Below are 23,005 nucleotides of genomic sequence, written 5' to 3'. Positions count from 1 at the left end.
GAAAAGGTTAGCCTGAGGATCCTGCTGCTCCTTTAGGTTAGCTTCCAGTAGAAAGGACACACCCTAAAATGAAGTATTACTGGAGCTGAGGACTGGGAGCCACTTTTGTGGTTTGAAGGCAACTCTCCCAAAGGAACTTCTGCTCAGACATCAGTGCCCCTCCCTGAAATCAGAACAGTGAGGTAGAACCAAGGAGGTCTGGACTTTCCCTAAGCTCTAGGGATGACTAGGCTCATTATTATGAGGATATTACTATGGAATTTATGCTATTGTCAGAGTGCAACCTGGGCAATCAGAACAGAGTTTGTAGCCGGAGGAATCTCCTGCTACATCTGAATCTCCAAGCTTGTCCACAGTGGGGCACAATAAATGCTTGCAGAATTGAAATCCAAGTGCTTCTTAGCTGCCTCTGAATATTGATTCTGCTATGCAAACATTTCTTCCCATCCTCCTCAATACCAAATGCCACCATTCTGGTCCCTTTCCAAGGTCTCTGTCTCTAAGCTCTTAATTAGAAAAAGGAAGCAGTAATTATTAAAGTTATTAAAATATGGAATATTGGAAAGGAGTGGATTAGAAGTCTTCATGCTAATCCAAACAAATTGTGCTAATGTTACTTTGATTCTAGCAGAACCAAATCCACAGAGGAAGATAAAAGCAAGGGCTTGTTTTCTAAGTGGAAGTTTTAGCATATTCACTAAGCTAGCACTCATTAAGCATTCACTAGGAACTGCAAAGGAGGAGCACGATGAGATGAAAGCAAGAAAGATATGAACATGATAGAAAAGATGAGGTGGGTGGGGAGGAGAGCTGTGCCAAGAATCAACCCAGTAGCTGTACCCCAAGCTCCTTCCTCTACTGGGGGAGAAGGGGGACAAGGAGTGCCTTTTCTACCTCTGACATGAGCAATTGCATTCATGACAATGACTGCTCAAACCCTCTGTCTAGTGCAGACACACTTGTAGGTCTACTGGACATCATCCTTATCAGAGAGAAGGATGTAAATTCCAACCAGCATGGTCCCCAGAGCTCCAACAGAGTCATGCATTAGACATGTTTCTGTCTGAGAACCTGCCTTGGCCTGGAAGGTCTCCACATACATCTCAAATGCAGCATGCCAGACTGAGTTGAAAACTTATGCCCCCTACCTGTTCCTCCTACCCATGTCAGTCAGTGGAACCACCACCCACTTAGGCATCCAGGCCGAGCACCTGTGAGATCTCTTGGGCACTCATCCCTCTGCCGATGTCTTTTGTTTGCTAAGAACTGATGATGCAACCTCAGAAGCTTCTTTTCTTTCTCTTTACCTTCAGCACCACTGCTGTAGTTCATATCTTTATCATCTTTTCTTATGCTGCATCTCCAATCTCTTCTCCAACCACTTTTCTAATGTGTTTCAGTCAACCCAAACTTCTCATCATTCATGTTTCTATTTCTTTACACATAACACTTCTTTCCTTCCCTTGACAAACTGTCAGACTCGTCTCTGTCCTCCAAGGCCAAGCCTAAAGGTCATCATCTCAGGCTGTGCAATGCTGATCCTCACAGAACTTCAGGTATTATGCCATCAGAGCCTTGGTGCATGGCACTGTTGATGTGAACATCAACAGTCTGTCTCCCTCGAAGGTCGGGGATTGTTCATTCCACAATTACCTATCCCAGGTGCCTTACTGAGTGCTTGTTTGCACGTGGTACATTCAGTACACCTTTATTGACAGAACACTTATTCCAGAGAGTGATTAATCCTATAGATACATGCTACTATGAAGGACAAAACTGCTAGTTTGAAAGCAAGAAGCTTGGGAGATGCCACAAAGAGCTATTATGTATGATCTAGTGATTTGATGAATTACAACACGATGTCTGAGGGGGCAAGAAGCATGGGTCTGAGAGGAAGGAGAGGATAACGAGATGTTGCCTTTGAATCTGTCAGCTGGTTCGGGCTTTACTGTATTTCATACAAAGATCTTGGTAGTGCTAAAAAATCATTACCATAGTTAGGACTTGAAAGTCTTAAACTTTCAATTTAGAATGCTATGACTTATTGAGCACCTTATCTGTCCAAATACTGTTTTACCTATTTTATATTTAAACCTAACAGCTCTAAATGTTACGTGTACTTACTCTTATTTTGTAGATGAAATTGAGGCTTAGAGAGGTTAAGTAATTCACCCCTGGTCACACTGGTATAAAGAGTGGAATAAGGATTTTCTAAGAGTTGAAACACAGATCTGATTTTAAAGCCTGATCTCTTCATATAAACCATATTTACCCTGGAAAGTGGAAATGTATTTCCTCTCCAGGTCCTGTGTATGGACCTGTGTAATCATATCTTCACATTATTCTCTTATCAGAAATACTATAGGATTAACAATACCTGATAAAATGGACTGGGATTTATGTCAGTTTGCCCTCCTCCCCTCCCCTCCCCTCACTTCTGGTTGGTACCAAACTAGAAAAGATAATAGACCCAAAGGAGTGGACCAAACAAGGGAAGAAAAAGAAGCAATATGCACAGGTAATCCGTAAATGACTGAAACATTTCCTCTTGTACCTTCAATATACTTTTCAAAGACATTTTTTTACTTATGCCTCATAATAGTACTGGGATATATACAATTACTTCCATTTTCTGGGTAAGGAAACTGAGACTCAGGAAGCTTAAGGGATTTGAATAAGTTGGAACAACTAATTAAAGGCAGAGCCAGAATTGAAACTCAGGTGTTTATTCTTCCAAACCCACCACACCAGGTGCACCCATTCCTCAGCTCCCAGCACAGTGCATGGCAACCAGTTCTGTTTGAATATATGAATAGTAATAAGAATGACCATTTTTATTTGCATTGACAACGTGATAGGTACTCTACAAAGTGCTTTGCATAAATGACCTCTCTTAATTCTCATTACGACCCTACAGTGTGGGAACTGAAATTAGTGCCACGTTACAGAGCGGGAAATTGAGGCACAGAGAGATTGAGTCACCTGCTTAAATGGCAGAGCCAGGGTTTAAATCTGGTTGTCATGACTGCTGCGGCTTTGCACTTGAAAGTGGATAACAGACCGTTCTGTGTCTACTAGTCATAGAGCACCTTCTAATTATCTCCCCACTCAGAGAAGTCCAGTGCTGCTTTCCTTTAGGGCTTGGCTTAGATGGGCACAATTGCAACACAGCAGGGCTCTTCAAGTCTTTTCTCCAGATCTGGAAAAGAAGTAAAATCAACCCCTTTGGAAAATGGAGGGGAAAGATAGTTGGTGGCTGGCTTTTCATTAGTCAGTACTAATTAATACCATTTCTTAGAAGCCCTGGGGCTAAGTGGTGGATATTTCCTTATATTTCATTTGAGTTATTTGCTGAATTCTGAGATGAGACTGTGCAAGCAGAATGACCCATGCAGAATACGATTTTCATTCTGTTTATGGGTTGTACTAGTTAAGGACAATCCTTATAGGGTTTGTATCTCTGTTTTCATAAAAAGTCCTGAAAGGAAATTTGGGAGATGGTGGTGATGTGGTGATGACAACTATGTCCCAGATTCCCCAGGTCATGTAGCCTCTTGGTTTTTACTGCCTCTCTCCCTCAGCTTCATATTTCAGCTTTTCATAACCCACAGCTTTTTGAACTTTCCATCTGCTCGTCTGCCTAGCTCTTACTCATCTGCCAAATTGAGCTGAGGTGGGAGAGTAATAACTAATAATAGTACTACTACTACTAGTAGCTGCTCTAACTCTTATATCTTTTGGGTCTCTTAAACTTAAAGTAGGATGGCTCTAACCCCATTCCACCTCAGCACATATCCAGTAGACAACCCACGATATTAGATCATTCCCCAATTGGTGTCGGGGTTTTCAATCTCATGGTCATCTAATGCTCTCAGCTCCTCTGTTTGTAGAATCAGTTCAGTTTCTACCTGTTCCTGGCTGCTTCTGAAAGACAAGTCATTTTATTTAATTCTGCCTGGTAGCAGCCCTGGCACCTGTCTTTTTATGTAAGCGTGGCAGCTAGAGTAGTTAAATCAGTCAGAAATTGATGTAACAAATAGTATACTAGGTCTGTCTGGAAAAAGTCCAGCCACTGTTAATACAACGAGAATGGTTTTTGTGACATCAGTGTAGCCTGGCAGCCAAGGAAAGTGGACTAGTCTTAACCCATGGCTCCCCATACTACTCTGAGGGCTGGAAGCTTGCTACGCCCCGGCTTAACTCCTAGGGCAGGGGGAGAGTGAGGCAGATGGTGCTGTTTGGTTCCAACTCTTCTTACATTTGAGTATTGTGGTAGGTGCTGGGCCACATTTGCCATTGGCCTCTGAGTGCTTGTCCTTTAATGAGAAAACACAGCCCTTGATCCCTTTCTTCCTTGTCTCCCATCCTTGGTCCTGGTTCTCTCCACCAGAATGTGCCCTTCTAAAAGCCCACACTTCCCCACAGCACACTCTCCTTAGGCATGACTGTTGCCATCAGATGATTATTATGAGGGTAATGTAATCCTCACCTCATCTCCAAAGCCCAATTTTAGCCTATTGGTGTTTTTTAATGTATTAAGTGTTACCAATGGACAGAGTTTCTACCTCCTGCTCTTGACAATACATTCTTGATATATGTGAAAAGGTATATCCCAGGTCAAATGTTAGTTTTTTTTTTCAAGAAGGTCCTCTTCCACCATCCAAAATGAAAGTGAACCCCTCTTCTTCAGTTACTCTATTACATTTAAATCACTTATTTAAGCCATATTTAGATCAAATTGAAATGATTGGTGTAATTCTATTTATGTGAAATGTTTAGAGAAGGCAAATATACACAATCAGAAAAGAGATTTGTGGTGGCCTGGGCTGGGCATGGGAACTGGGATTAACTGTAAGTGGGCATGAGGGATCTTACTGTGGCGATGAAAATCTTCTAAAACTGATTGATGGTGATTATTGCACCACTCAGTAAATCCACTAAAAGTCATTGAATTGCACACTTGAAGTGGGTGAATTTTATGATATGTAAAATATACCTCAATAAATCTGTTAGGAAAAAGAGATTACCTTGTTCAGTTTGTTCCCTTTATTACTGTCATGCATTCTTTGACTGGTGTCAGGCCCCTGAGAGCAGGGCCCTTGTTTATCTTGTTCACCAGTGTATCCCCAGCACCTGGGCCAGCACCTGCCCCATAATAAGAGCTCAGCAAATGTTCAGGGAATGAGTGAATAAAGAGTCTAGCAATCTCTCTCCTTTTCAAGGACTCAATGCAAACCTGTGGAAGGAGATAGACCCAAAATGGAATGAACCACTAACACACTTCGAATCTACCAGTCACATGCCAAGGATTAAAAAATTGGAAAAACCCTCATCAATGGGGTTGCCAGATTGTCTGTCGTTAACTCCATATCTTCTTTGTCTGCTTCTACATTATCTTCAGCATTGCATCATCATTACAGAGAAGTCTGCAAGTACGTTTCCCAGAATTCCTCTTCAGGATGGTTTCGTGTCAGATTCTGTAAACTCATGTACAACTTGAAGTGTGGCAGAGCAAGAGGGGCCATTATTTCCTGGCACAATTGTGACAGATGGAAAAGGGGCAAAGGAGAGGTTGACAGAAGCTTCCAGGTGAGTACCTGTGAACCACCTGCTATTGGAACTGAGATTGTAGCTTCTCTACAACTCCTGAGGTGTGTAGCACCTTTGGGCAGACTCCCTTATCACTTGCTTTGAGCTGTGGACAGCAGAAATTGTCAGCAGCCACTTCCTTGCTCTGGTTTTTGATTTCATGAATTTCGCCAGCTGCTACCCTGATTTTTGTCTCTCAAGTCCTTTCAATGGCTGTGCATGTGTCTAATTCCCTATACTCAAGCCTTACTTATCTGGAAAACCTGGAGGAGTCTTTTTTCTGATTTAACTCTGACTATACAATGGGTATAGAATATTATCTTTAAAAACCCAGAGTCAGATGATGGTGGGACCAGGGAAAGGTAGAGATTCTTGTCCTTTTTTAGAATCCAGTTGACCACAAGAGGCACATCCATCACTAATCCCTGGACACCTTGAATCTTGAGTGAAAAAGTCCATTTCCTCTTCCCATCATGACCTCTCTTTCCTACTCTCTGTGCTGTGGTCATTGTGCGTGCTTTCTTTCCTTCTGTCTCTCCTCACCAGCTCCTAGAAGCCACCAGCACACCTCCCCCAGACAACTAATTTATGGAACCTGACCAGCTTTCCTGCCTTTACAGTCTTGAGAAAATCATCTGGTTGCCTGGTTACACTGAGGGAGCCTAGCCAATGATGGGCAAGATTTCCCAAAGCAAGACACATCCAGCCTACTCATCAGTCTTCCCAATCCCGTGCCAGATACTTGAGGAGTCGAGAACTTAGATTTGCTGTCTAGAAAAAAGATTTGTGAAACCTGCTCGTTTCCTTCAAATAACAAAGAAAACTAATCAGATCAAGATCACATTTTAATAATAATTCTGCCAGAATATGTGGTTTTGGTTCAATTCAAGCCTGAACTACCATGTTTCTGAACCCTCAGTAGAAACCGGTCAGGGAGGGGCTACAGGTTTTCCACTGCTTATATCTTGCCCTTGCTTAGCTCCTATTACCTATGGGTCCAGAACCTCATAAATCTTCCAGCCATTCCTGACTAAGACAAAGTTTACATCAGTGGCCTGAACTCATCATGGGGTGTGTGTGGGGGTGGTACCTGGGGTTAAGTCACAAGCTCAGACTTGATGTTTGAGTGTCAAGAGTGAGTTCTGTTTGTTTGAGGGACTGCCTGGTCCTGGTACTTTCTGATTCAGTATTAGACTTTACCAGACTGTGCATTTGTCTCAACCTCTGTAGTCACCTGAGCATCATGCCTTGTATTATAATCTCTCCAGGACTGGGGCCCGATTTAAACTCTGTGTCTGAGATTGGCACTTACACACAGTTCAGTTTTTTCACCATGCCTGTTGGGGATGGTGATATAGAGATACCTAAATCTTCCTGAAATGCCGTTCCCAAGTTGCCACCTGAAGTCCTGCTAGGAATGGACAGATAACTAGAATTGCCATCACCTGTATGTATGTTTCTCTCTCAAGACCAAGTTCTTCCACTTCAGTACACCATTACCCCCTGCACTTTCTCTCCCAGTCATCACGCCATCACTCCTTCCGTTCTCTCCCTCACCTGTCACACCCCAACAATCCTGCCTATGTCAGTGCAGAATAAACTGTATCTGTCAGACCCTGAGCCTTGGGCTATCTGGTTGCTCTTACTGGAATCAGCCTCTTCAGTTGAGATGGATTGAAAGAGCTTTTGCCAGGTGCTGGAGAATAGAGAACAAGTAAGCTCTTAGTTCCTACCTTTAGGAGGTCACAGTATGGCCCACAATAGTACTCTCCCCATGTTGGTGAGCCCCCATTGCAGGAAGCCCACCATGCATTGCATTAAAGTCTCCCATCCAGTATGGTAGAATTTCTCACAGCTGGAGGGAAGTATGAAATCAATGCACAATGAAATCTTGTTAGTTCAGGCAAAAGCAACACAGGGGTCTGAATTCTCTAGGCAATAATATTTTCATTTGTCTGGGGGAAATCTATGGAGCTTGGGAATACTTTTCTGTTCACAAGCTAACAGGATATTTTCAGATTTCTGGAGAGTCTTAGTCTGATAGAAATAGTAATGCAAAAATGATAATATAAGATCCATCATAGGTATACTGATAACTTAGGGAGAGCCTTGAAGACTGTGAATTTTTGATGGCTTATTGCTTGAGGCAAAACTAGTGCCTAACCTAACAATGATGGCAATAATAATGATAATGCGGGAAAGAAATCTGGAAAAAAGCCATACACTGTGCTTCTGAAATGTGCCAGTCACTGTGGAAATGGAATCGTCAGATGCTGGGAGGATTTTCTGCTACAAATCTCAAAGACCTTGGGTTTGGATAGGAGAGTTCATTTTGTGTAAGGGATATGGGAAATATTTTTTAACCATCTCCAGCTTCAATTTTTCTTTTTTCTCTGAAAAGCTATAAGTTTTTCATGCTCTAAGCTGCCTTTCTTTATAGAACTATGAAAATCTCCATCAGATACAGTCAGATTTTATTGCCAAAAGGCAGAGGATAAATTGGGGGGGGGTGATAAATACATCTCTGTACTCATTAAAACCTGCACTCCATAATATGGATTTTAGTCTTTGTTAACATTTATTCTGCCAGCACCGGAACTGGGTGAAACTGTGGGGGTATGTATCAGGAGACACTGACACATGGAAACAAAATAAGGAGTTGCTATGTTCAGTCCTTGTTCTTTAGTACTGAGCACCCTCAGTCTCCCCACAGGGACTGACCAGCCTGCTGATGGTTAGAGTGCCACTGATGGACATGTGCACCAAGTGTTCTGGACCCCTCTGAAGGAAGGCATGCCAGTTTGGAATGAGCTTGTCATCATTAAGCTAAACTATGGCAGAAAGCCCAAGGCTCAGTGGATTCATAGTTATTTTAAACCAACAGTGTGTTATCAACATATATTGCGAACAGTAACCTTCAGTCCCATAGGTCCCCACAGGCATTGCTAAGGTGCTTTATTGATAGTAATTCTCTGGTTCATCTTTATTATGGATACCAGTTTCTATTTAAGGTCTGTAAGCAGCAAGGAGGGCCCTTTCCACAAAGTATCTTTTATGTACCTAATAACCCCATATTGTCTGTAAATGAAGTGTGACTCTGAGACCAGAGATGTGATGGGCTAGAATCTGATCAGATGAGATTTTATGGACCTGAAATATAGGGCATCTATTCATTTATTCTATTGAAATCTGTCACTTTGGAAGAAATTACTAATATTTCCCAGTCATGTATCTTCAGTATCAAGAAGTTAAAAGAACTTCTTGGGACATGAAATAGTCATGTTCTTCAGAGGAACTCAATTGCTACTTGGAATTCCATTATTATCCTGTTCCATCTCTCATCATTTATTGATGGATGCTCTTTGGCTGCAGGAACATTCCTGATAAGGTAAGAATTTAGGTTTTAATCAAAAGAACATATATGAAGCTTGAAAACAGCTTGGGAGTCTTTCTCCTTAGGAAAATTTATACACAGTGAGCCTCCCAGAAAGTGCAGTTCTGTTCGAGAGAGTCTAGAGCTAGAAAAACTTACAGCAGAGCAGAATGGTGGCACAGCTAACTGATGGATGTCCTTTGCAAATGAACTTCCTTTCACTGCAGGCCAGATGGGAGCACTTTAGTTATTGAAAAGCTCAAAGCTCTTCTAGTACTGCCATCCACATTTAGTATCTTTTGGGTCCAGTCCACCCAGAGGGAGGATCCACGCTGTTCTTAATCCTTATGTACTTGTGACTGGATTTAGCAATGATAGCCACGATGACAATAGTAAAAATTGCTAACTTATGAAGCACTTATTATGTGCCAGATGTTGGGAAAGGTGCTTTTCATACTTTATCTTATTTAATTCTCACAGTGACAGTGAGAAGTAGGTATTATTTTTATCCAAACCGCATAAAATAGGGAATGGAGGTGCAGAAGGATAAAACAACAGCACATCCTGGGATTCAAACAAGTCTACCTGAGTTTCAGCCTTAACCACCACACTCTATTTTAAAAATATATTTTATTGATTATGCTATTACAGTTGTCCCATTTCCCCCCTTCATTCCCCTCCACCCTGCGCACCCTCTCCCCCCCCACATTCCCCTGCTTTAGTTCATGTCCATGTGTCATAAGTTCTTTAGCTTCTACATTTACCATACTATTCTTGCCCTCCCCATCTATTTTCTACCTACCATCTATGCTACTTATTCTCTGCACCTTTTCCTCCTCTCTCCTCCTCCCACTCCCCTGTTGCTAACCCTCCATGTGATCTCCATTTCTGTGGTTCTGTTCCTGTTCTAGTTGTTTGCTTAGTTTGTTTTTGTTTTTGTTTTAGGTGTGGTTATTAATATTTGTGAGTTTTCTGTCATTTTACTATACATGTTTTTATCTTCTTTTTCTTAAATAAGTCTCTTTAACATTTCATATAATAAGGGCTTGGTGATGATGAACTCCTTGAACTTGACCTTATCTGAGAAGCGCTTTATCTTCCCTTCCATTCTAAATGAAAGCTTTGCTGGATAGAGCAATCTTAGATGTAGGTGCTTGTCTTTCATGACTTAAAATACTTCTTTCCAGCCTCTTCTTGCCTGTAATGTCTCTTTTGAGAAATCAGCTGACAGTCTGATAGGAACTCCTTTGTAGGTGACTGTCTCCTTATCTCTTGCTGCTTCTAGGATTCTCTCCTTCTTTTTAATCTTGGCTAATATAATTATGATGTGCCTTGGTGTGTTCTTCCTTGGGTCCAACTTCTTTGGGACTCCCTGAGCTTCCTGGGCTTCCTAGAAGTCTATTTCCTTTGCCATATTGGGGAAGTTCTCCTTTATTATTTGTTCAAATAAGTTTTTCACTTGCCCTTCCTCTTCCCCTTTTCGTACCCCTATAATTCAGATGTTGGAACATTTAAAGATGTCCTGAAGGTTCCTAAGCCTCTCCTCATTTTTTTGAATTCTTGTTTTTTCATTCTTTTCTGTTTGTCTCTTTTTAGTGTTTCTTCCTTCTGGTCCACCCCATTGATTTGAGTCCCTGTTTCCTTCCAATCACTATTCGTTTCCTATGCATTTTTCTTTATTTCACTTAGCATAGCCTTCATTTTTTCATCTAATTTGCAGCCAAATTCAACCAATTCTGTGAGCGTCCAGATCACCAGTGCTGTGAATTGTGCATCTGATAGGTTGGCTATCTCTTGATTGCTTAGTTGTATTTGCTGTAGAGCTTTCATCTGTTCTTCCATTTGGGCCATTTTTCTTTTTTTGTCTTGTTGCACCTGTTATGTAGTGAGGGGTGGAGTCTTAGGTATTCACCAGGGTGGGGCAACCCAGGTTTCTGGGTTATGATGCTCTAAGATGTGGGGGTGGGGTCATAGAGGGAACAATGGCACTTTTCTCTGCTCTCTGTTGGATTTCAGTCCCTTCCACTGTTCCCCCAAGCAAACCGGGCCTTTCTGGTGCTGATTTCTGTGTGGGTGGGCTTGTGTGCATTCTGGGACCCTGTGGGTCTCTCCAATGAACTCTCCTGTGCCTCAGCCCCCATAGGTGTTTTCAATCGGTGCTTCTAGGCTTTATTTCCTGGTGCTTGGACCTTGGGTTGTACGGTCTGTCTCACTCCCCAATTTTGCCTGATTTGTCTGTGTGTGAATGTGGGAGCACCCAGTCCACCAGCCGCCTTGTGTGCAGTGCCTGGCTTCACAATCCCCACCTCGCTGGGTGTGCCTGTTCCCACCCTTTACTTGGGTTCTGCCAGCTGCCACCTGTGTGTCTGGGGTGTCTTATGTACCCAGTGCCACCACTTTTTGTGCCACGAACCCTCTTCACCCAGCTCCCCGACTCTGCCTCGCCTACTGGTCTGGATGAATGTGTCTATTTTATCCCCTTGGTTGTCTGACTTCCAAACAGTTCAATTTTCTGTCAGTTCTGGTTGTTATTTTGTTTCTAAGTTGTTGTTGTCCTTGTTCTGGTTGTGTGAGAAGGCACACTGTTTCTACCTATGCCTCCATCTTGGCCAGAAGTCGTCCCACTACACTCTATTTTTGCTAAAGTTTTGGAACCATTGGACAGACACTTTTAAAGGGTTTACTTTTTTCTGTTATAAAATTTACATTCAGTGTAAAAAATTGGAAACTAAAGATGCAGAAAGTAGAGAAAAATACAACTGAGATGCTATAACAGAAGACCGTTAACAGGGTAAATTAAACAACAAACACTGATCTCTCACAGTTCTGGAGGCAGGAAAATCCAAGACCAAGGCATCAGTTGATTGGTGTCTGGTGAGAGCCTGCTTCCTGGTTCATGGACAACTGTCTTCTTGTTCTGTTCCCACCTGGAAGAAATGGTGAGAAAGCTCTCTTGGGTCTCTTTAATGGAGTTTACTAAATCCATTCCTGAAGGTTTTACTCTCATGATGTAATCATTTCCCAAATGTTCCACCTGCTATTAATATCACCTAGGGGATGAGGATCTCAATATATGGATTTTGGTGGGCATAAACATTCAGTCCATGATCATGTCCCATAGCCTTACTACTCAGACAATCCATGGTTAATATTTAGTTACAATTCTATCCAGCCTGCTCCCCATTCTCTTATAGTTATTCTCATGTGGATGTGATCATTCTTTACTGAAGATTCTGCATACTGCATTTTGTTGTAAACTTCAGAGATGTCACTTATAAAGGCCACATAATATCCTAGTTAATGATTACAATATGATTTTTGTCATCTTCTCTTATTGGACATTTAGAACTTTTCTTATTTTATTTTTTTGCTTTTTCAGTATTACAAATTATTTCCTTTAGGAAAGATAGTCTTAACTGTCCAGAGCGAAATAAAAATACCCAGGGAGGGAATAAAGAGAGAAAAAGTAGCTATCTTCGTGGTACTTCCTACCTCCTGAAGGAGCTAATCCCACAAGAAGCAGGTGAAGGGCTAAGGAATCATGATGTATGGAAGCATCACTGGCTCACCTTGACCTGCTGCTTTCTATTATTGTCTGTTTTCTGTCATTCTTCCTCAGACTCTATGTATGAGCAGGGGAGGGAGGGAGAGGAGGAAGAAAGAAAGAAAGAAAGAAAGAAAGAAAGAAAGAAAGAAAGAAAGAAAGAAAGAAAGAAGGAAGGAAGGAAGGAAGGAAGGAAGGAAGGAAGGAAGGAAGGAAGGAAGGAAGGAAGGAAGGAAGGAAGGAAGGAAGGAAGAAATAGATGTTCTGGAGTTTTGACAATAATCTCATGGGGTATCATGACACTGACAACATTCTCAAAATATAAAGTTTAATTAATAACAAAAACATTGTCCCCCATAACATCATTATTTAGGAAGGCAAGAAGTTTAGGGGGAAGTTTAGGTAGTTTAGGGGGAGGCCTGCTGTGGTGGTAGAGCACCAGAAGGAGAATCTGAAGGGTGAGTTAAAAAAGGGGTCTTCTGGATGCCAGCTGTGTCATTTTCTGTAAGCTGGCCTCTCTGAGCCTCAGTTTCTCCATCTGAATATGGTAGGGCAAGAGCTAATTTTCAAGTACCTACATCTGTTGAAGTCAGTCCCTGTCAGGTCACATGAAGCCTACTGGAGACCCCAAGATTCCATGGGGCATTTTCCCAGTTTCCTGAGTTGGAAATCACCCACTTGAGCCCAGAACCTGTTTGAATGTGTGCCCCCATTGTGTTACTCTAAAACACAGAAGAAAGAGTCGGTTGTGAGGTAGAGGTTCTCTAAAGGCACTAAACCTATCTTATAGAAAAGAGGAATGTCCTAGGGCCAATTTGTTCTTAAATTCAGTAATGGAAAACCCTGTGCTTCCTGTCCCTCTCCCTGCTTGTGACCAGTCCTGCATGCCGGTGTCTCTTGTGTGTCCTTGGGAATGAGAATCTGGCCACACACTTGTCCTGTTCTGCTCCTTTCATTTACCTCCAGATTTTGGTTTTGGCATTCTGATTCTCTCAACTACTCTCCCACAACTACCCTCTAGATCCTTTCTCTGATCCCTTTACAGCACTTGATCATCCTGAGTTTTGAGTATTCCAAGCCCTTTCATTTAAGTCAGGGAGAGCCCTGAACTGGGAGTCAGATGTGTGTTCTAACCTTGGCAATGCTGCTTGCTAAGGTTCTCCACTTCTCTTGGTCTTGGTCTAATCACATCAGACTTTAAGGAAGTAAGGGTAGGTGAGTGGATACAATTTCCTCAGTCCCAGAATTCTGGTGCTTGGTGAGCAGGGTTGAACTCTGAGCTTGTCAGAGAAAGAGAGTCTTACAAGAAATCAAAAGGCATGGAGAGAAGGTGGGGACTGGAACTTCACCATGCTCCAACCCTGAATAAGTTTGCAGCAACTTGAGAGAGTGGAGAGTCTTACTCTAATCCTCCCTAAGTGAGCAGTCGCCTTCCTGACCCCCCACATAGGGCTGCAACTCACTCAAAATTGTATTGTTCAGAGCTCCCTTGAAGATTTTATGAGGGATCTGAAAGCTGTATAGTTACTCTAGAGACATCTGTTGTTTGTTTATAATTTGTGCATGTTTAATTTACAATAAAACTGGGAGACACTACTGTACAAACAACTCATCCACCCTTGAGCTCTGTCTTGCAAGAAGGAGGATAGCAGGGCAGGGTGATTCAGGGAAAATTGATCAGTTGGTCTGTCAGTGGAAAGATTTTTAGTTGTTTTATTGCTAAAGGGCTGTCCTGTTATGCTTGTCAGATAGATGACTTTGTTCCTGGGTATTTTTGAATCTCTCTTTATCCCCAGTATTCCCTTATCAGAGTTTCATACAACCTGAACATTCTCTTGGGTCTGCAGGTAAGTGATGGGGGCTCACAGACCTGGAGTCCTAGGCATACATCAGGTTCTGATGGTTATCTGAGGACAGAAACTAGGGGCATGGGTGAAGTTGGGTGAAACAAGTACTAGCTTGGTAGGGGAAGGAAGTCCATGTAGGGTATCTTAGAGCTGGAGTCCCCAGTCCTCAGGCAGCAGGCTGGTATCAGTCTGTGGCCTTTTGACAACAGGGCTGCAATTGAAGCTCACCTGAGCTCCGCCTCCTGTTGCTCCATCTTCCACAAAACCCTGGTGGGGTCCCCCAAAATGTTGGGGACTGCTGCCCTAGAGGATCATCTGTGGTCCAGGTCAGGGGTGGGAGAAGGGAGAGTCAGCCCAGTAGCGGAAGGGAAGCTGCTGAAATTTGCTGAGTCTTATGTACCACGGTTGGTACAGGTGCTTTAAACACAGGACCTCTTTCAATGTGAGTTATTGTCTTTATTTTACACACAGGGGAAGAAAGAGTTGGTTTTGAGGCACAGAACAAGTGGTAGAATCAAGTTGACTCTAAAAGTCATTGCTCTGAGCCAATATGACATACAGTCTTATTATAAGAGGATCAACTTCTTTGTGGACCAGGATGAGAGACTCAACTTTTCTTCCCAGGGAGGGCTCCTAAGATGCTGATTTGAAAGATATACTCTTGGGATGGGGTACAGACGCTTCATATTTTCATTATCAGAAAGACTTGATGCTTAAAGCATGGTCCTGCTATAACACTCTTTCCAAAAGAACATGATGCTCACATTAAGTTTTATTAGTCAAAGACCTGAAGGCCTTTGGCAGATGAATTGATAAACAAATGTGGCATATACACACAAGCCTCCTGGGTGAGCCTCCTGTGTAATGCTGTTGGGTGTCTGTGTTCCACATTCATTTACATTTCAGTGGGAAAACGTGCCTTTCACCTTAGAATGTAAGTTCCTTGACATCAAGGGCATCTCTACTTTTCACCCTTGTTTTCCTAGGGTCTAGCACAATATCTGCCACATGCTTAATTAGTGTTGCAGATTGTATTACTGAATAAAAGAAGAAAGGCTGGAGGCATAGTTCTTTTGGAAGGGGGGAACTTTCTGCGCTGTGTATGGCCCAGTGGTTTGTTTCCTACCCTTTGATGCTGGGACTAGAGATACCACATATTATAGGTCACTTGCCACACCAGAAATTCTTATTTCCAAATTGCATTGTAGGCCCTTGAGCTTTCTCTGGGGTCAGTAGAAGAAATCCCCTCGATGGCTGCTGGGGCAGGAAGCAGAGACCCCTAAAACGCATCTCCCACTGTCAGGACCTGTGTCCCTCCCTGGTTCGTTCCTGCATCAAACCCGTAAAGCTCCTGCCTGTTGTCCCTGGTGCAGTTGAATTAGGAGGGCGTTTGGAAACTTTGGGCTCCCTAGGAAGGAGTGGCTCGCTCTTACGCGGTGTCACCAGAGGGATCCTCCTGGCTAGGGTTCAGTGGTGCTGAGGTGATGATTTTTTCTGAGGGCTATCTGAATGATAGTCCTTACCAAGGAGGCATTTTCTTCCTGACCATTCACTTTCCTATAGGTTACTCTTTCAAGCCACCAAATATTGCTTTCACAACTCAAACATACAGCAGTGGTAGCATCTACCTTGATACCCTGCAATCTCAGTGGTCTCCAGCATTAACAGCATCAAAGTTCTCAACCACCTGTTCCGTGATCTGTGATCCCAACTCCTATGATCTTCTAGTGACAAAGATGGCCCACACCTACAAGGCTGACAAAGGGGATTATTACTCTCTTTGGGTTGCCATTGCATCATGGCTTCTTCAAACAGCCTTAGATGGTACAATAGATTAGCAAGAATGGACCCAGGAACATGCTGTGCAGGTAGGTGCCTTGGGAGTCTTACAGAGAAACATCATCTGAAAGAAACTCCCCAGGCAGAGCAGTCCCTTGCCTGCAAGTCTGAGCTGGTGGTGTTTGCCTTATGCTATGAGCCATTCACAAAACCCATGAGCTAATGTTGGCTGTCTACTTTTTCTAGCAGTGGCATGTTGGCGACTCTCTCAGCCATTATAGTTTTTTTTTTAATTGTAGTGAAGTACACATAACAAAATGTATCATCTTAACCATTGTAAGTGTATGGTTCAGTAATGCTAAGTACATTCACAATGTTGTGCACCCAATCTCCAAACTGTTTTCACCTTGAAAAATTGTAACTATATCCTTTAAACAACAACTCTTCATAACCCCCTCCCCTCAGCCTGTGGCAACCACTATTTACTTTCTGTTTCTATGAACTTGGCTATACTGGGTAGTTTATAGAAGAGAAATCACACAGCATTTGTGGTTTTTGACTGGTATATTTCACTTAACATAATGTTCTCAATGTTGACTTATTTTGTACTATGTACCAGAATTTCCTTCCCTTTTATGGTGGAATGATATTCCATGGTGTGTATGCCACGTTTGTTTATCAATTCGTCTGCCAATAGACATTTGGGTTGTTTCTACCTTTTGGCTATTGTGAATAATGCTGCTCTGCATATGAGTGTAGAAGCACCCGTTTCAGACTCTGCTTTTAATTCTTTTGAAGATATATGTATACCCAGAAGTAGAATTGCTGAATGATATGGTAACTTTAATTTTGTATTTTTTGAAGAACTGCCATACTATTTCCTTAGTGCCTGTATCATTTTCTATTTTCACCAGCAATGCAAGAGTCCCAATTCTTCACAATCCTGCCAACACTTCTCTATTTTATTTGTTTTGATAGTAGTCATCCTGATGGATGTGAGGTGGCATCTCATTGTGGTTTTGAATTACATTTTCCTAATTAGTCATGTTGAGTACTTTTTCATTGTGTCACCATTGTGGTTTTGACTTCATTTATTTGATGCCACAATCAGCAGCCACTGTTAATGAGGCAGAGCCTTCCTAGCTACAGCTGGAATCAGCACCGCCCCCGCATTGATCTGCTTGTCTCTCAGGAGGCCAGGGACTTCTGTGCCTCTTCTGTCTGGCCTCAGGCAGGAGTGGGTTTTGCTCGCCCGATGCATCACTTAGGACCTCAGCCTGGTCTCCTCACTATATGTCCTTTGCCTTTTAGAACCTGGTGTACCCAGGGAAGAGCTGGGAGAACTTTTCTTGAATCCAAGTTGGTATCAGACCTACATCCCTGAGGTATCTCGACTCATCCTGGAAGTTGGGAACAAAACTGCATTGTGATGTGGATGACTGAGAATTAAGAGCTTCCTTGAGATGCTTTAGGAGCAGCTGCTTGGGCTGAATGCATAATTAGATACTCTGCAGGCCAGTTGGACCCCTGTTCCCCCAGATTGGCCCACTTGGAAAGACACAATGGTTTAAATTAGAATCCCAGAGGATGGGATTCTCGTCAACATCCTGTCCGTTTTCACTGGTACATCTCACTCTGCCACCTAACTCCTCTCCCAGGGCCCGGTCTGCCTCTGCTTCCTGCGGGGGCCGGGCACTGTCCAGAGGGACGAGTCTGCCCCCACTGTTCTGGCTGAGCCCTGCTGCTCTCACTACCTCTTAACTTGGCTTTCAGCCCATTAATTAATTAACCAATTAATTAAATAAAAGTTTTTTTAATATCAAGCCAGTGCCAGATTCCATGAATTACTAAGGTTTCTTTGATTACAAGTATCAAAATTGAATCCAAGCTATTTTACATAACAAAAGGAAGTCTGTCATAATGACAGAGGGATGTGTCAAAGAACTCAAGTACAGGAATACAGCCAGGCCTCAGGAAAGGCCAGAAAACATCATCTGACAGTGTCTGAAAAACCGTCAGGCACCCAGAGATACTTTCATCTGGCCCCTAGTCTCTGCTTGCACATCTGTTTCACTCTCATTCTTGGAGGATTGGCCTTCTCTGCATCTCAATTCACATGATAGGTGCAAGAGGCTGTTCACAGCTCCCAACTTATAGGTGCCAAAGACCAGCCCACGCTGATGCAGAGTCCGTCTATCAGTCTCAGTTCCAACAGGAGAGAGAATCTGATTCATTGAGTTTAAATTAGGTATCTGCCATTTCTCTAAGCAACTACAGCCAAGGGACCAGGACTATGAAGTGCAAAAGCTCAGAGGATCGCTCATGGTCACTGTAAATTGAAAGGTCTCTAATGTGTCTGCCAAATTTGGGGATTAAAGAGGTAAATGCACCATAGCCCCTGTCTTCAGGTAGCCCCCAGTTAAGGGGAGACAGAGAAGTGTACATTAAGTACAATAAAATAGAGCAGTAGTTGTCAGCTGGGGATGGATAATTTTGTTTCCCTGGAGTCATTTGGGAATACCTGGAGACATTTTTTTGGTTGTCACAATTGGGGGGAAGGGGTCGCTACTGGCATCAGTGGGTTGAGGACAGGGATGCTGCCACACATCCTGGAGTGTGCAGGACAGCCACCACAACAAGGGCTTATCCGGCCTCAGAGATAAATGGTGCACAGGTAGAGACTAAAAAAATGTATAATATACAAAGACCCTCTTAAATTTGTTTCTCTGACACTCCTTCACTGTTTTTCTTAGTGAGCCTAAGATATTTAAGGAAGAGGGAGCCCACTAGCCTGACTACTCAGTATACATATTAGACACCTCTTCCCATTCCCTCCCCCAATCACAGACACACACTCACCCCCGCACATTCATACTCATGACCCTCAGTGGGTTCCTATGTGAAGAGCCATTTCCATTCTCATCCCCAAGCACAGGGCCAGATTCTGGAGGAGGGCTTTATGGGGGAATGCAGCTGTTCTCAGCCCCGTCTGCATCTTAGAGTCCCCCAGGACACTGTGGACATAGCCAAGGTACTCCTGAGGTCAGACTTTAATTTCATAACTTTTAGTTTAATTGGTAATGGTTTTTATTTGCAGTGGAAAAAGCCTGGGGTGTCTATTCAGTAGAACCAGGTTATGTCATCTATAGAGTTCTCTGACTTTGGCAAAAAGATCCTTGTCTTCACCAGCCTTCATTTTCTGATCTGGAAATTGGGAAATCATCTAGTTCCTTGAATTGTTAAAAGCCCCAGAAGAGGTAGTGAATGTGAAAGCAGTCTGCAAAACTAAAGCTCTAGGTAGGTATTAATACTCCTATTAGAGCTGACTCTTGACAGCACACTTCCAAGGTTCTCATTAACTGGAAGAGATGGTATCCTGAAAACAGGCTGACCACCCCCAAAGATGATGTGCTCCTCACTCTGAGCACAGGTAAGGAACAGGAGAGAACTTGCATCCCGGGGATCTTAATTAGGTAGGGACTCCACAGTCACAGAGCCACAACTCACCCCCTTTTCAATAAAAAGTACTTACTCCTGGAAAAACTAAGGAGAGCATTCAGGGAAGGAATTTCTTAAGTAGCATGTGAATGAGGGTACCTGTGGAGACCTTGGAAATGAAAAAAATCTGTGGGGTTCTATTTTTAAAGCACACAGGTCCATGACTGCATTTTATCAGCAAAATGGGGCTGCTTAAAGGGCAGGACCCACAGGGGCAGGGTGAAGACTCATGCTTCCCCCTGGGAAATGTCTGTCAGAAGCATTCATCTGATTCCACAGATGTGTCTTTGGAAGCAAAAGAGGATTTCACACAAGACGAAAACATAGTATATTTCTGACAGACAGGTAGAATGCCTTTTTGTGAAGGCAGTAATAACACGTTTGTCAGGGAGGTGAGGAATCTCAAACTTATTTTTGAAACAGATTCAATGGCTCCTTTAATCCCAAATAACCACTCTATCACTGTATGAAACGGAGCAGCCCAAGGATAATTGCTGAAACGAAGAAGAGGCAAACCCACCACTTTCTATCTTGAAAGGATTTAGCCTGCCTTTCAAAAGTGGTGCATGTCAGCGCTGCTCACAGCTCGTGTAATGCCTCCTCAGCTCCTTCCTCCTGCAGACGTGCTCTGAAACCAGCCGTCTATCACGCGCCTGGGAGAAAGGAAAGTGCTCTTTTGTAATCACCGCTATTCTTCCCAAAGTACACAGATTGAAACATCAAAAATTCATAGAATAATATATGTCAAAGATGAAAAAGATGCACGGGGGTCATAGATTCTGACTTCAGGGGTCCAGACAGCAGAAATAACGATCGTTCTTGACCCAGACAGCACCTCGCACTTTCCTCACAGCTGAGGCAGCGCAGAGCGCTCGCACATCATTTTTCAGATGGAGGATGTTTACTCTTCCACAGGTTGTCTCTGGTGTTGTTCAGGTTGTACTTACTCAAATACTTATTTTCTTTTCCAGATATTTCTCTAGGGTTTTGAGACTGGTAGCTGAAAAGAAACAAGTCTAGGGCAGTATTAGAACCATGTGAGTCCATGGGAGACTGGGTTCATGGTCAAGATAATAGATAAAGGCCAAGAGCTGGAAATCACTGGGAAATTTGGACACCTGTGCCAGGGAGGTCCCCAAAGTCACAATCCAGAAGTTTGTACTAGGATCAGTGATACTGAAATTACTTTTAAGTGTGTTTTGACCATGACTGTAGATTCCTGAAGTCTAATCTATGCCAGGCCCTGTGCTAGGCTGTTCCTGTGGTGCTTATACAGATCAGATACCGTCTCCCATTCCCTACCCCCAAAAGAGACACACATGCACCCCCACATACCCATACACATGACTCCTGGGGATACAGTGATGAATTATAGAGAAGAGACAAAATGACCCCATCTGGGAGTTCACAGTCCAGTGAGGCTTATGCACAGGGAGTTTTAGAATAACTGTAAGTACAATGACAGAAAGATGCATGGTGCTTCCTGGAGCACAGGGAAGGGGCATCTGACCCAGCCTGTGAGTCGGGGTGTATGGTCATTAGATGTACATTAGGAGAAATGGATAAGAACTTCAGGACCAAATTGAAGACAGCAGAAAAAGAAAAAGAGCCTCAACTACTATAAGAGGATGGCTTGGAAGGAGAAGGGGGGCATATTGTATCCTTTTACATGTTGGACCTTGTAAGCTTGGATATAGCTTTGCTTCCATCTTTTACAATATTAATGTAGGACTGATAAATACATGACATCTGAAATGTTTAGTTCTGATCATCAAGACTCTCAAAATATCAGGAAGGCTCTTTTAAAGGTTTGAGTCACTGCCAGGAAAGGGACTTATGCAGATGAAGGGGGTGGAAGAGCAATGTTTGTCCTCATAATTTCATGACCCAAGGCATCCCTTAGACATTCGAAGTTGGCAAAACTAAAAAAAAAGCAGTGAGCCCTGGTTCATAACCTATTTGGGGGAGCTCCTTTTTAGACTCTTTAGGCAGCAGTTGAAACTATGTCAAAATAGCAAGCCACGGCTACAGTGTTATCTATGGGGCCTGCCCTTAAACATTGGGAGTGAAGGAAGAGAGCATGTGAGTGAGGGTCATTGAGAATGGTTTCCCCAGTGTTAGCTCCAAGTTAGTTTTGAAAGGGATGTGACCTGAAGAAAATATCAGGGATCTGAGAGTCAGTGGGTTGCTAGGAGATGGCAGCTTTTTGGGTAGCTCTCGTACTGCCATGGTATGGGAGTAGGATAATAAAATAGGGGTATTGGGGTAGAGAGGATCTTAGACAAGCTACTGAGTTCCTGCTCGCCCAAGAAGTATGGGAAAGCACGTGGATTTTTCATATATTCTTGAAATGGAGGTGGGAGTTAGCCGAGAGTATGTCAGAGAGCCAGAAGATTCTCTAAGCCAAGACCAGAAAAAGCTCTTTTCAAAATTGGCTTACTCATGCCCACTCACACTCACTTTGGCAAAGCAAGTCACATGACAGAACCCAAGTTGGGGGCAGAGTGAGGGTGTGTGATGGAATATTCTTTGCCTTTTTTTGTAGGAGAAATTGCAGCATCACAATGAAAGGGAATGGATCAGGAGAGATTGAGATTTGGAGCTATTGATACAATCTACCAGGTAAGTGAAAAGAGGGTCATGATTCGGCATTGGGGGAGCCATCATAGAGTGACTGCTACATCAAGCTATGTTGGAACACTTTGAAGCCAGGCAGAAATGTTTTAGGAAAAAGATGGAGTAGAATATAAAGGTGATATTGCATATATATATATACATGGCCAAACATATGGCTTCCTTTTGAGTTGCTTCATACCTTGTGTTAATTGCAAGCATGATGCCCCAGTTTAAAATGTTGCAAAAAAAAACTGCTAAAAAAGTGGGTTCATGTTTACCACCTTGGGTAATTAAAAAAATACTGCCTGTCACTGAGTGTCCCAAACCCATTTCTCTTGTATAGTGGAAGAATGGTCAGTAGATCTATTGAAAACCACATTAAGGGACTTAAAGATATAAAGGCAATTGATATTATATGTTATTTTAATGGTTAAATTTCTTGGCAAGAAATGTCTTGTTTGGATCAACCCAGTAGAATCAGTGCAATAGTCAGCATGAATTAGGAGCCTGTAATTTCATAGTAACTTTCTGTCAAGCCTCATTCCTTTCATCTTGCCCAGCTCCTTCTGTGACCTTGGGCCCTCTCCATTAATTAGCCAATACTGACAGCAGGAATGAAATTTGTGTTGTATTAGACCCACCATGATGGATGAAGTTCATTAGTAAGCTGTTGTTGTAGAACTGCTATTCCGGGGTGATTGGTTGCTACAGAGTACCTAAACCCAGCATTTCCAATCCCAACCCTCTTAACACTTGTCT

Source organism: Artibeus jamaicensis, unplaced genomic scaffold, assembly GCF_021234435.1.
Source record: "Artibeus jamaicensis isolate MK-2021 breed Jamaican fruit bat unplaced genomic scaffold, CSHL_Jam_final contig_797, whole genome shotgun sequence".
Classification (NCBI taxonomy): Eukaryota; Metazoa; Chordata; class Mammalia; order Chiroptera; family Phyllostomidae; genus Artibeus; species Artibeus jamaicensis.
The sequence above is the reverse complement of the archived record's forward strand: the minus strand, read 5'-3'. Positions refer to the sequence as shown.